Source organism: Zingiber officinale, chromosome 1B, assembly GCF_018446385.1.
Source record: "Zingiber officinale cultivar Zhangliang chromosome 1B, Zo_v1.1, whole genome shotgun sequence".
Lineage (NCBI taxonomy): Eukaryota > Viridiplantae > Streptophyta > Magnoliopsida > Zingiberales > Zingiberaceae > Zingiber > Zingiber officinale.
The window spans coordinates 50,238,787-50,251,373 of NC_055986.1; positions in this window are offsets into that span (position 1 = coordinate 50,238,787).

The window sequence follows — 12,587 nt, forward strand, 5'->3', positions numbered from 1 at the left end:
CAGCACCAGATAAGCGATCAACTACTGATTATGTACTTCTATGAGGGATTGTGTCCCATGGACAGGAGTATGGTTGATGCAGCTAGTGGAGGGGCTCTAGTTAACAAGACATCTACTCAGGCCAGAGAACTTATCGAGATTATGACTTCAAATTATCAGCAGTATGGGACTAGACCAGTGATTGCTAAAGATGTTCATTCCTTTGCCAGTGTACTCCCTACTAGAATCCAGTATTACCAGCTTGATCCTCAGTTTTATCAGACTCATCAGCAGGACAGGTATAATTTAATTGAAGGATTCAGGTATGGGAACACTCAACAAGGGAATTCTGAGTGGTCCAAGCATTACCAGTCATATTTTCAGCATCAGCCTGAGCAGCATTTTAGGGAGCAGTCACAACAATATTTGCAACAACAAGAAGCACAGTTCAAGCCAAGAACACATTCATCGACACAGTTACATTTGCATTCAGATCAACCTACCGCATCAATTCCTGAGAAGATGGATTGTAGAGTTTGTAATATTCCTGACTTTTATTCTGCTTCTCTACATGACTCTTCTAGCTTTTTACATTGTGATGTTGTAGTTGATCATGATAATTTTGTTGTTGATGATATTGTTGTTCCAGATAGTCTTGATGTTGCAGGTATAGGAGATGATGATGGAAGTGTAGGGGAAACCCAAGAATCGCTTCCTTCGATTATTCTACCACCAATTGAGTCCATAGATATATCTATTGATGATGGAAGTGTAGGGACGTCTCAAGAATCACTTTCATTGATTGAACTTGATCCAGAGCCAGTACCTTTACCTGATTTAGAGGATGTCACATTTACTATTTTAGAGCCTCCAGGTACCTTTCAGGATGGTAAGGTTGATATTTCTTCTGAATCTTTAGAAAATACCATGGAGGTAGCTCATTTTAATTGTAATGAATATGACACATCTTTTGATTCATGCTCTGTTGCTTTGGATATTATTTCTGGTACATCTTACTCAACATGCGTGCAGGGAATGCATCCTTTTCTTTTTTGTGTGCAGGATTTCTACAGATATTTCATTGGCAATCATTCACGCAAGGATGCATTCTATTACTTGAAGAAAGCCCTAACATTTTTTGCAATAATGAAGCTCCTGGAGTGGACACTCCAACTGAACCGTCTTCGTCCACCAGAGAAAATTTTTAAGGAGACGAAGGTGGAGGGAGCGGTCTTCACTTCACCTACATTCATTCCACTTCCAGAATGGCTTCTGGACCTGAATCGACTCCGACCGCCAGAATTTCAGGGGAGTTGGTTCCATCTCACTTTTTCTTTGTCTTTTTGCTTGTACATATTGCTTTGCTTTATTTGCTTATGCTTGACAGTTTATATTTAGTTTGTCTAGTCAAGTTTTCATAATAATTTTCCTATGCATTCTTTTTATCATTTTAGAAATTGTGAAAGTTAGTTAAATTTAATTGTCAAGTTTGATGATTTATTGTCATGATTGGATTCTTGGATTGCATGTGATTACAACTTGATAATGAATTTCATGTTGGTAGATTGAGATGATAAATTTTGATATACCTAGTGAGGATATTTTTTAGCCTATTATTCCTATTGATGTGTGATGCACTTGTGGTTAACGCTACTCTAGAACTTGCTTAATTCTTTCGAGACCACATTATCATAGGTTTGCATGATTTTTATGAAGGTTATCTGTCTTACTTGTTTCTATTCATTTCTTTTGTTATCACAGGCTTCTTGAATAAATTCATATAATTTGTTATTTCATTCTTTTCTTCCTTCTATTTATATACCTTTTTCTTTCTCTCTTCTCATGGATGTGGATATTTTTGGATGTACATAATGAGTATTTTGCCCGAGACGGACAAAAATTTAAGTGGGGGGGGAGAGAGAAATAGCTTAGTGGAATTTAGGAGAAGCATAGGTGAACCATGTTTGATCACCATAGGTAAACCATGCTTTGTATCTTTTTATTGAGCTATTAATGATGTTGTATAATGTTGCACAACATGTTGAAAAAAAAAAGTGAAAAAAAAGAAAAAAAAAAAAAAAACATAAGTGAAAAAAAAAAATGAAAAAAAAAGTGAAAAGAAAAATAAAATTGAAAAAAAAAACTTTAACATGTTGTGCCCTTTTGTATTTGTGTGTGGTAGAGCTTTTTAGAGAGACAATCTTTATTATAGCGACATATAGATTTTATGTCTATCATGAGTGATATTTTTATTGAAAAGCTATAGTAGAGGTTGTCTACATGCTTATTGGATTTATGGAAAATATTTTGACATATTATGTCATTTTTATTCATTTGTGGTAGAATTTTTGTGAGTGACAATTTTTACTTTAGCAACATTTGGATTCTATTATATATCATGAGTGGATTTTTATTGAAATGCTAGAGTAGGAGTTGTTCACATTTTTATTATATTGGTGAAAGGTGATAGAATTTTTTGTGAGTAACAATCTTTACGGTAGCAAAATTTGAATTTTATTGTAAATCATGAGTAGATGTTTATTGAAAAGCTATCATAGAGATTGTTCATATTTTTATTGAGTTGTGGAAAACTAGCTTGGAAGTTTGGATTAGATATCTTTTTGGGCATTGTTTTCTTGTACTCATCTATGTAACACTCCAATATATCCATGTCTTCCACCATTATCTTGATTTATCTTCTTCATTTCTTTTCTTACCACTATCATTTGCTTTGATTATATTTCCCTTACATTTCAATAATGCCTTCATTATTTTATTGTGCACTCTTGTGTATATAGTGGTGGAGATTAGAAGCAAAGCAAGCATATGGTAGTGCATTTATCATGAGTAGCTTGAGTGAGCTCCACTATTGCATGTATATGAGAGGAGAGCCACCATTACTTTCCTTGTGAGGTTATTTTATTATCATTTTTAGTTTATCTATTATGGATTGAAGTTATCATGTTTGTTAATTAATGTATGAATTGAATTCATGATTGCCTTGGTCATTTGAATTGGATAATCCTAGGTAACTCTCTTTTCACTATTTTCTATGTATGATTGAGAATTGCTAAGGGAATGCATCTTAGTTATTTTCTAAGTTTTTCCTTATTTGCCTTGGGCAAGTAATATAAAAGAAGGGGTGAGGGGACTTCATGAGATATAGCTCTTATTCTTTTGCTTGGAGATCTCTTGGTGGCCGGCCCTCTCCCTTCTCTCTTTCCCTTTGCTCTCTTCTCCCTGGTGGTGGTGGTGGCCGAATCTTTGAGGAAGAGGAAGGACTCTTTTGGGTGGTGTTCATCTTGGAGGATCGTCGCCCACACGACGTCCAAGGCGAGGCAAGGAATATGGCAGAAGATCTCGAGGTCATTAGTTTACAAAGAGAAGGTATAATTAGCAATTATTTTCCGCATCATGCTAGTTATTTATTTTTGTAAGAATTCTAAATACAAGAGACAATTAGATCTAGTTTTTCGAAATAGTGTTTCAAGTTTGTGTTTTCTTCTTTTTCGAATTTGTGATTCGATTGTTCTTTTTGGTTAACCTAGAGTTATTTAAGGAAATAAATATTAGCTTTCCTTAAAAGGCTTTGCCTAGGCGGTGGTGGTTGCTCTCATATCCAAGAAGGTCATGTGCCTCTCCATGCAGTCCTGGAAGCCAATTTTGGAAATTAATATTTATGGAATTGATAACTTAGGTAGATTTGAATCAATAGTGTTAAGTTCCTGTTTGCGATTCAAATCTAAACCATTAAGAACAGATAAGTTAAATTTGGAATCAATGATGTTAAGTTTCGTCTGCGATTCCTAATTTAACTTCTAAAGAACACAATAGGTTCTTTAAGGAAAGGTTCGACACTTGTACAAAAAAATTTTGTACAGTGGAACCGATATGTTTTCCTAGGACTAACCAACAATTGGTATCAGAGCTAGGGTTTGCCTCTGTGTGTTTAGAATTCAAATAGGTTATGCACATGTCATACATAATTTAGGCAGGAAAATAGTAGGATTTGCTAACTCTTTGGTTGCAAGCTCCAACTATTATGGCTTATTGATATTGTGTGTGATTGGACCTTTGGACATGTCAAGGGCATTATTTGTGTGCATGATTGTATGTATAAAATACAGTAGGAGCTGCATTATTTTTAGAATTTTATTTTTTTCGATCTAGAATACATGTACATTCCCTCGTGGAATATAGGATCGATATATGTAAAATTCTATTTTTGTTGCGGATCGGATTCTTGCGAGGCATGGTACTTTTGGAGCAACATAGGCGTAGCGGAATAAGAAGCAAGATGGATGCGACAACTAGACCCGATGGCGGTGGCTAAATATGGAAGTAGCTAGGGTTGGAGCATACTGAAGACAGTGATGGAAAAGACCATAATAGTTGGAAAATTAATTTCCAAATTTATTGCTTTTATTTACTGTGATGTTTATATGCATGTGATGTATGCTAGGATAGTTTAAAATTCCTCATTTTAAATAACTAAGTGGGAGAGGGATTTATTTTAATAAATTCCATGGTCTCCATTACTGGTTTATAAGTGATGCAAGCAAACTTGCGCGTTTGCTCTGAGTGCCTTCCTCCATATCAGATGAGTTTGTTTGCGGATCACTAGATCAAACTTCCATTTTGGATGACTATAGGAAATTAATTAAGAGCGTGTGATCTTCCCCATCGGAAGGGGCACAATCTTATTAATGGACTTAGTGTCAAGTAATGGTATACACTTAGGCACGTCTAATAGTATCCTCCCCATCGGAGTCACTGCTATTATTTTTGTGACCGAAGGAAACCAACTATTAATTTTATTTGTCAAAAAGTTAGGTTGACAAGATAATAAAATTAATGGGTTACACCCTCCTTTTACAAATGTTGAATTTGTATACGTCCACACTATCGTGGCATACAAAATTCATGATGTTTTGAGGTGTTGGTTAATTTAAAATAGTATTGTTTGAGGAATCAATATTATTCTAAATTTAGAGTCCTGACCAAAGTTATTTTTATGATTCTTAGGATGACTTTCAACCCACTGTCCATTATACTGAAAGAGAACAAACTTACTGGACCCAATTATATTGATTAGAAAAGAAACCTTGGCATTACCCTTACTGCAGAAAGCTATAAGTTTGTACTGACTGAGGCTTACCCTGATGCACCTAACGGTGACTCTACCCCAGAGGAGAATGAGTATCATAAGAAATGGGTAAAAGCTGATGAGATGGCGCGGTGTTACATTTTGGCATCTATGTCAAATGTATTGCAACATCAGCATCAAGATTTACCAACAGCTTATGATATAATGAACAATCTCAAAGAACTCTTTGGGCACCAGAGTCGGACTGCTAGGCAAGAGGCAATGAGAAAGCTAATGACAGCCACCATGTCTGAGGGGACACTTGTAAGGGATCATATCCTAAAAATGATGGCTTATCTGAATAAAATACAAGTCCTTGGAGGAGAAATCGATGGGGAAACCCAGGTCGATGTAATTCTCCAAACGCTACCCAGAAGTTTTGAGCAGTTCCGCCTAAACTATAACATGAAAAAAAGAGAGTATACATTGGCGGAACTTCTGACAGAACTACAAGCAACAGAAGGTATATTTCGTCAAAGTTCTCAGATTCACTATGCTGAAAATGGTTCTACTTCTAAGCCGAAAGGCAAGAAGAAGAAGAAACAGGTCTTTTCAGCGAAGAGAGTGAATAAACCTCAGGGACAAAAAGCTGGAATGAAGAAGCCGAAAGGCAAGTGCTTCATTTGCAAGCAGACAGGGCATTGGAAGGCGGATTGTCCTCGTAGGAATCAGAACAATAAAGATATATCTCATACTCTAGTTGTTGAAACATGTTTAGCGGTGTTATCTACCAGCACCTGGTGTGTAGATATGGGTGCCACTGATCATGTCTGCAATTCCTTGCAGGGGTTCCAAGAAACCTGACGACTAACTGAAGGAGAGATTACCGTCTACATGGGCAATGCTACTAAGGTGGTGGCTGTTGCAGTGGGAGACATCTACTTATCTTTTAATAGGAATAGAAATTTGGTTTTAAGAAATTGTCTTTATGTACCCAGTTTTAGAAAGAATTTAATTTCAGTTTCTAAACTGTATTTGGATGGATATTCAGTTTCTTTTAGTAACAATGTGGTTATAAAGAGAAATAAGGTGATTATCTGTTCTGGTGCATTGGTTGGCAATTTATATACTTTAAATCCAATTTCTCCCACAAAGCAAAATATGAAAATTAATAACACATCTTCTAACTCTAATAAGAGAAAAGAACCTTCAGAAATGAACCAAACGCATCTTTGGCATCTATGGCTTGGTCATATTAACTTAAGTAGGATTCAAAGGCTTGTAACCGATGGACTCTTAGGTCCATTAGAGTTGGAAAACTTTCCAACATGTGAATCCTGCTTAGAAGGTAAAATGACCAAGAGACCTTTTAAGGCCAAGGGGTATAGAGCCAAAGAAGCGTTAGAATTGGTTCATTCTGATTTGTGTGGTCCTATGTCTATCCAAGCTAGAGGTGGTTTTGAATATTTTGTCTCTTTTATAGATGATTATTCAAGATATGGATACATTTACCTAATGCGCCGCAAGTCTGAGTGCTTTGATAAGTTCAAAGAATACAAGGCTGATGTGGAGAAACGTCTAGGTAAAAGTATCAAGACACTACGGTTTGATCGTGGTGGCGAATACCTCTTAGGAGAATTTAGGAATTACTTATCAGAGGCCGGGATTCAATCCCAATTGTCCGCACCTGGTACACCCCAACAGAATGGTGTGGCAGAACGAAGGAATAGGACTCTTATGGAGATGGTTAGATCGATGATGAGTTATTCAGAATTACCAAATTTGTTTTGGGGATACGCTCTGGAAATGGCAGCGCACATTCTGAACTTAGTACCTTCTAAATCAGTATCTTCTACTCCCACAGAATTGTGGAATGGGCGAAAGTCTAGTCTAAGACATATTCGGATTTGGGGTAGTCCAGCACATGTGCTGAAACCAGATGTTGATAAGTTAGAATCTCGTACAGAAGTTCGTGTGTTTGTAGGCTATCCCAAAGGAATGAAAGGTGGTTTATTTTATAGTCCTAAAGACCAGAAGGTCATTGTTAGCACCAATGCCCAGTTTTTAGAAGAAGACTATATAATGGATCACAAGCCCAGTAGCAAAATTGTTCTAGAAGAACTTAGAGAGGACATGTCTACTTCAGTACCAACAGTACAAGATGAAGTACCACAAGAAACTACAACACGTGTCACACATGATACACAACCACAGACGGTGCCTCGTCGTAGTGGGAGGGTTGTAAGACAGCCTGAGAAATTCATGTTTTTGGGAGAGTACTTCGGACTTGATCCCGGGTAAACATGAACCTGATCCCCGGACATATGACGAAGCACTCCAAGATATAGATGCAGTATCTTGGCAAAAGGCAATGAATTCCGAAATAGAATCTATTTATTCTAATAAGGTCTGGGAGCTTGTAGAACCACCTGATGGTGTAAAAGCCATTGGATGCAAGTGGATCTATAAAAGGAAAAGAGGGACAGATGGGAAGGTAGAAACCTTCAAAGCAAGGCTTGTTGCAAAAGGGTACACTCAGAAAGAGGGAATCGATTATGAGGAGACCTTTTCGCCGGTAGATATGCTTAAGTTTATTCGGATACTCTTATCCATTGCCGCTCATATGGATTATGAGATTTGGCAAATGGATGTCAAGACAGCTTTCCTTAACAGAAGTCTTGAAGAAAACATCCATATGAAGCAACCAGAAGGGTTCATTGAAAAGGGCAAAGAGCATCTAGTGTGTAAGCTCAATCGGTCCATTTATGGACTGAAGCAAGCATCAAGATCTTGGAACATCCGGTTTAATGAAGTAATACAGTCATATGGATTTATTCAGTGTCCGAATGAGTCTTGTGTATACAAGAAGTTTAACGGAAACGTGGTGGTATTTCTTGTACTATACGTAGATGATATTTTGTTAATTGGCAACAATGTCAAGGTATTATCGGACGTAAGGGTATGGCTGTCCAAACAATTTGATATGAAGGACTTAGGAGAATGTGCACACATTCTTGGGATCAAAGTTATAAGGGATCGCAAGAAAAGAATGTTGTGTCTATCCCAAGCCTTATATATAGATACAATCCTTGCTCGTTTTAGCATGCAAAACTCCAAGAAATGTTTCTTACCTTTTAGGCATGGAGTAGCCTTATCTAAAGAGATGTCCCCGAAGACATCAAAGGAGATTGAGGGCATGAAGGCAGTTCCTTATGCTTCGGCTGTAGAAAGCCTTATGTATGCAATGTTGTGTACGAGACCTGATATCTGTTTTGTCATGGGCATGGTTAGCAGATATCAAAGTAACCCTGGACAAGGACATTGGACTGCTGTCAAGCATATTTTAAAGTACCTGAGAATGACTAGAGATTATATGCTAGTCTACCAAGCAGACGATTTTCTCCCTGTGGGTTACACGGATTCGAATTTCCAATCAGATAGAGACAATAGTAAGTCTACATCAGGCTATGTGTTTACTCTAGGAGGTGGAGCCATTTCATGGAGGAGTGTTAAGCAGAAATATGTCTCGGACTCAACCATGGAAGCTGAGTATGTGGCAGCCTCTGAGGTAGCCAAAGAAGTTGTATGGCTCAGGAACTTTCTAATGGACTTAGATGTGATTCCTGGTTTGCCCAAGATCATCACAATTTATTGTGATAATAGCGGTGCAGTTACAAACTCGAAGGAACCAGGAGCTCATAAGGCAAGTAAACATATAGAGCGCAAGTACCACCTGATACGAGACATCGTCAAGCGAGGAGAAGTTGTCGTCGTCAAGATTGCATCAGAAGATAACCTAGTAGACCCTTTCACAAAGGCCCTTCTGGCGAAAGCTTTTGATCGGCATGTGGAGGGGATGAGAATTAGATGTAAGGCAACAGATATGGCAGCTTAGTCTTTTAGTATAAGTGGGAGATTGTTAGAGTGTATACTAAAAGCCTAGCTTTTGTAAATATTTATTTTTTGAAATAAAAGAATCACATTGGTCAATATCTGCATTTATTTGTTAAATATAATTGTTCAATTAATTTATATAGTAGATAACATGGAGTGTGGTGTCACACTCAGAAAATCATGTTGTCGGTTCTCTATAAATTATAAACAAGTTCTTCATGACTAAGATGGAAAGGAACAAACCATCAGAATAGTCGTAGTGTAATTAAGTATTAGTTTATCTTGACTAATAAATTACACTGATACACTTTAACTGTATTGAGTAGGATCATTTAGGTAAGTTTTTTTTGTACTGACTTAGTAAAAGAACTAGACCTTAGTTATTATGGAAGTGTGTGCTCTTAATCCTAATATAATAACAAGCACATATATTTAATATTTATTTCTTTGACTTATCAAAGGGTGAGGTTTAGCTCGATAAATCAATATGCCCGATAGGTTGGGAAATGATATTACTTATAGTGTGTGTTGTTGATTATAGAAGGAATCTGTGTCCTAGTTATCTAGGTTGAGAATGTCCCCAAGAGGAGCTCATAAGGATTGCCATGTTAAACTCTGCAGGTGGACCTAGTCCGACATGACAATAAAGTTGAGTGGTACTACTCTTGGAGCTAGATATTAATTAAGTGGCTTGTCAGTAACTTACTTAATTAGTGGATATTCGTAATCTTAAACACAGGGAGACTAACACACTCATGATAAGAAGGAGCCCGTAATGTAATTTGGGATTGGTGCGGTAGTGCGGTAATAACTCTCTAGTGGAATGAGTTATTATCGATGAACTTGAGTTGTGTGTTCGGGGCAAACACGGGATACTCAAGCTCATCGGAAGGTCAAAACCAATTTCTCCTCTAGGTCCCTGTCGTAGCCTCATTATAGCCTCAAGTCAATCCAAATATAAGGCTCTTCTTGGTGTCCAAGAAGTGGGTCGGTCCAATGCTTGGTGACCAAGCAAGGGCCGGCCACTTCCTCTTTATAGGGGTCGGCACTATTGCTTGGTGACCAAGCATGTAGGGGTCGGCCAAGATTAATTCAAATAAGAGGGGTGTTTTGAATTTTTAAAATCTTCACTTTGTAGAAAACTATAAGTTTTAAAAGAGAGATTTTAATTTTTAAAACTTTCCTTATTTGAATTAGGCCACATGTTTTAATAGAGAGTTTTAAAAGTTTAAAACTTTCCTTTTTTAACCATCCTCATGGTTTAAGAAAAAGGGAGATAAGTTTTAAAATTACAATTTTCTATCATTATGTTAAAAAAAGAACTTTTGTAAGAGAAGTTTTAAATTTTAAAACATGGTTTTAATTTTTAGAACTTTTCTTTTTTAACTCCTACTTTAGGAAAGAGAGCTTGTAAAATTTTATAAGAGTTTTTCTTGTAAAATTTTATAAAAATAAAATTCTTTTTTCCCCTTGATGAGGTGGCCGGCCACCTTGCTTGGTGCCCAAGCAAGTGGCCGGCCATATTAAATTATTTAAAATCATCACAAAATTAAATTTGGTGATTGATTCAATCAAGAGGAAAGAAAAAGAAAAATAAAAAGGAAAAAGGAAAAACTCTTAGATGATTTTATTTTTTGTAAAAAGTTTTTCCTTATTTACCTCGGGCAAGTAATATAAAAAAGGGGTGAGGGGGCTTCATGAGATACAGCTCTTATTCTTTTGCTTGGAGATCTCTTGGTAGCCGGCCCTCTCCCTTCTCTCTTTCCCTTTTCTCTCTTCTCCTTGATGGTGGTGGTGGCCGAATCTTTGAGGAAGAGGAAGGACTCTTTTGGGTGGTGTTCATCTTGGAGGATCGTCGCCTACACGACATCCAAGGCGAGGCAAGGAATACGGAAGAACATCTCGAGGTCATTAGTTTACAAAGAGAAGGTATAATTAGCAATTGTTTTCCACATCATGCTAGTTATTTCTTTTTGTAAGAATTCTAAATATAAGAGGCAATTAGATCTAGTTTTTCGAAATAGTTTTTCAAGTTTGTGTTTTCTTCTTTTTCGAATTTGTGATTCGATTGTTCTTTTTGGTTAACCTAGAGTTATTTAAGGAAAGAAATATTAGCTTTCCTTAAAAGGCTTTGCCTAGGCAGTGGTGGTTGCTCCCATATCCAAGAAGGCCATGTGCCTCGCCATGCAGTCCTGGAAGCCGATTTTGGAAATTAATATTTATGGAATTGATAACTTAGGTAGATTTGAATCAATAGTGTTAAGTTCCTGCTTACGATTCAAATCTAAACCATTAAGAACAAATAAGTTAAATTTGGAATCAATGATGTTAAGTTCCGTCTGCGATTCCTAATTTAACTTCTAAAGAACACAATAGGTTATTTAAGGAAAGGTTCGATACTTGTACAAAAAAATTTTGTACAATGGAACCGGTACGTTTTCCTAGGACTAACCAACAACATCTTGATCTCTAATTAGCTAAAAAATTATATTTGATCTTAGAACTAATTCTAAACCCTTCAATAGCTACAGTGAGTTGTGTCTTCTTCCTTTCACTCGTCTTATACCCACTTGATTCAGGACATGGTCTATGTGTTTGTCTCCACTAGACTGGCTATGTCACACCTAGCCCAAGTAATATTTTCTCGTTCTACGGATTCAAATTACTCATACATGTGTACAAGAGTCTCGTACATGTGTACAAGAGTCTCGTACTCTTAACATGTGATGCTTTAGAAAAAGACTTTGAGTAATAATCCTAACGAGTGGCCATAGGGTATTTGTCTCCTCGCAAGGAGCAGTGAATCCTCTGTGAGCTATCTAAAAATCCTCGGACATTTCGACTTATACCCAATCATCACAGGTCTATATCTCAATGAGGTGCTTGCTTAAGATGTTAAAGTATAAGTCTCCATGACCAAGATGACTTGTATACCTTAAGTCAAAGGAAACTTGCACTCAAGCTATAGTAAGAGCTTCACAAACATATCCATATATATAGATAACCATATGAAGTCTTACATTGAGTCACTCCAATGAACTACTTACCATAACTAGCATCCACATTTAACTCTTGGCATCTCAATATCTCCAGCTAGTGAGAAAACAACTGCTTGGCAAACCAAGGAGTATAACCCGTGTTAGTCGTATATAATTGATGATGTCTAAATGTATGAATTCAACGACTAGGAAAATTTTAATACGTTCATAATTGCACATGTAGAGATAATCACTAGTTGTGATCCAATCACAATTTCTCTCATGCTATGAATTGTCTTACAAACATTCAGTAAATGAGTTTAAGATAATCAAATATATAATATGCACTCAAATAGTGAATCTACATTTAGTAAAGATAGTAAGGCGATTGTCTTATGACATCCCTCAATGATCAATTCCTGGATCAGACTGGTATCTTCTTGTAACACTTACAGCATACGAAACATCAGGCCTCATACATAACATAGCATATATGATAGATCCTATTGCGGACGCATAAGGTATCTTATCCATGCAAATCTTCTAGTCTTCTGTGCTTGGACACATAGACTTCGAAAGGTGAATTCCATGCCTCATAGGTATGAAACTTTTCTTGGATTCAAATATGCTAAACCTTTTTAGCACTTTAT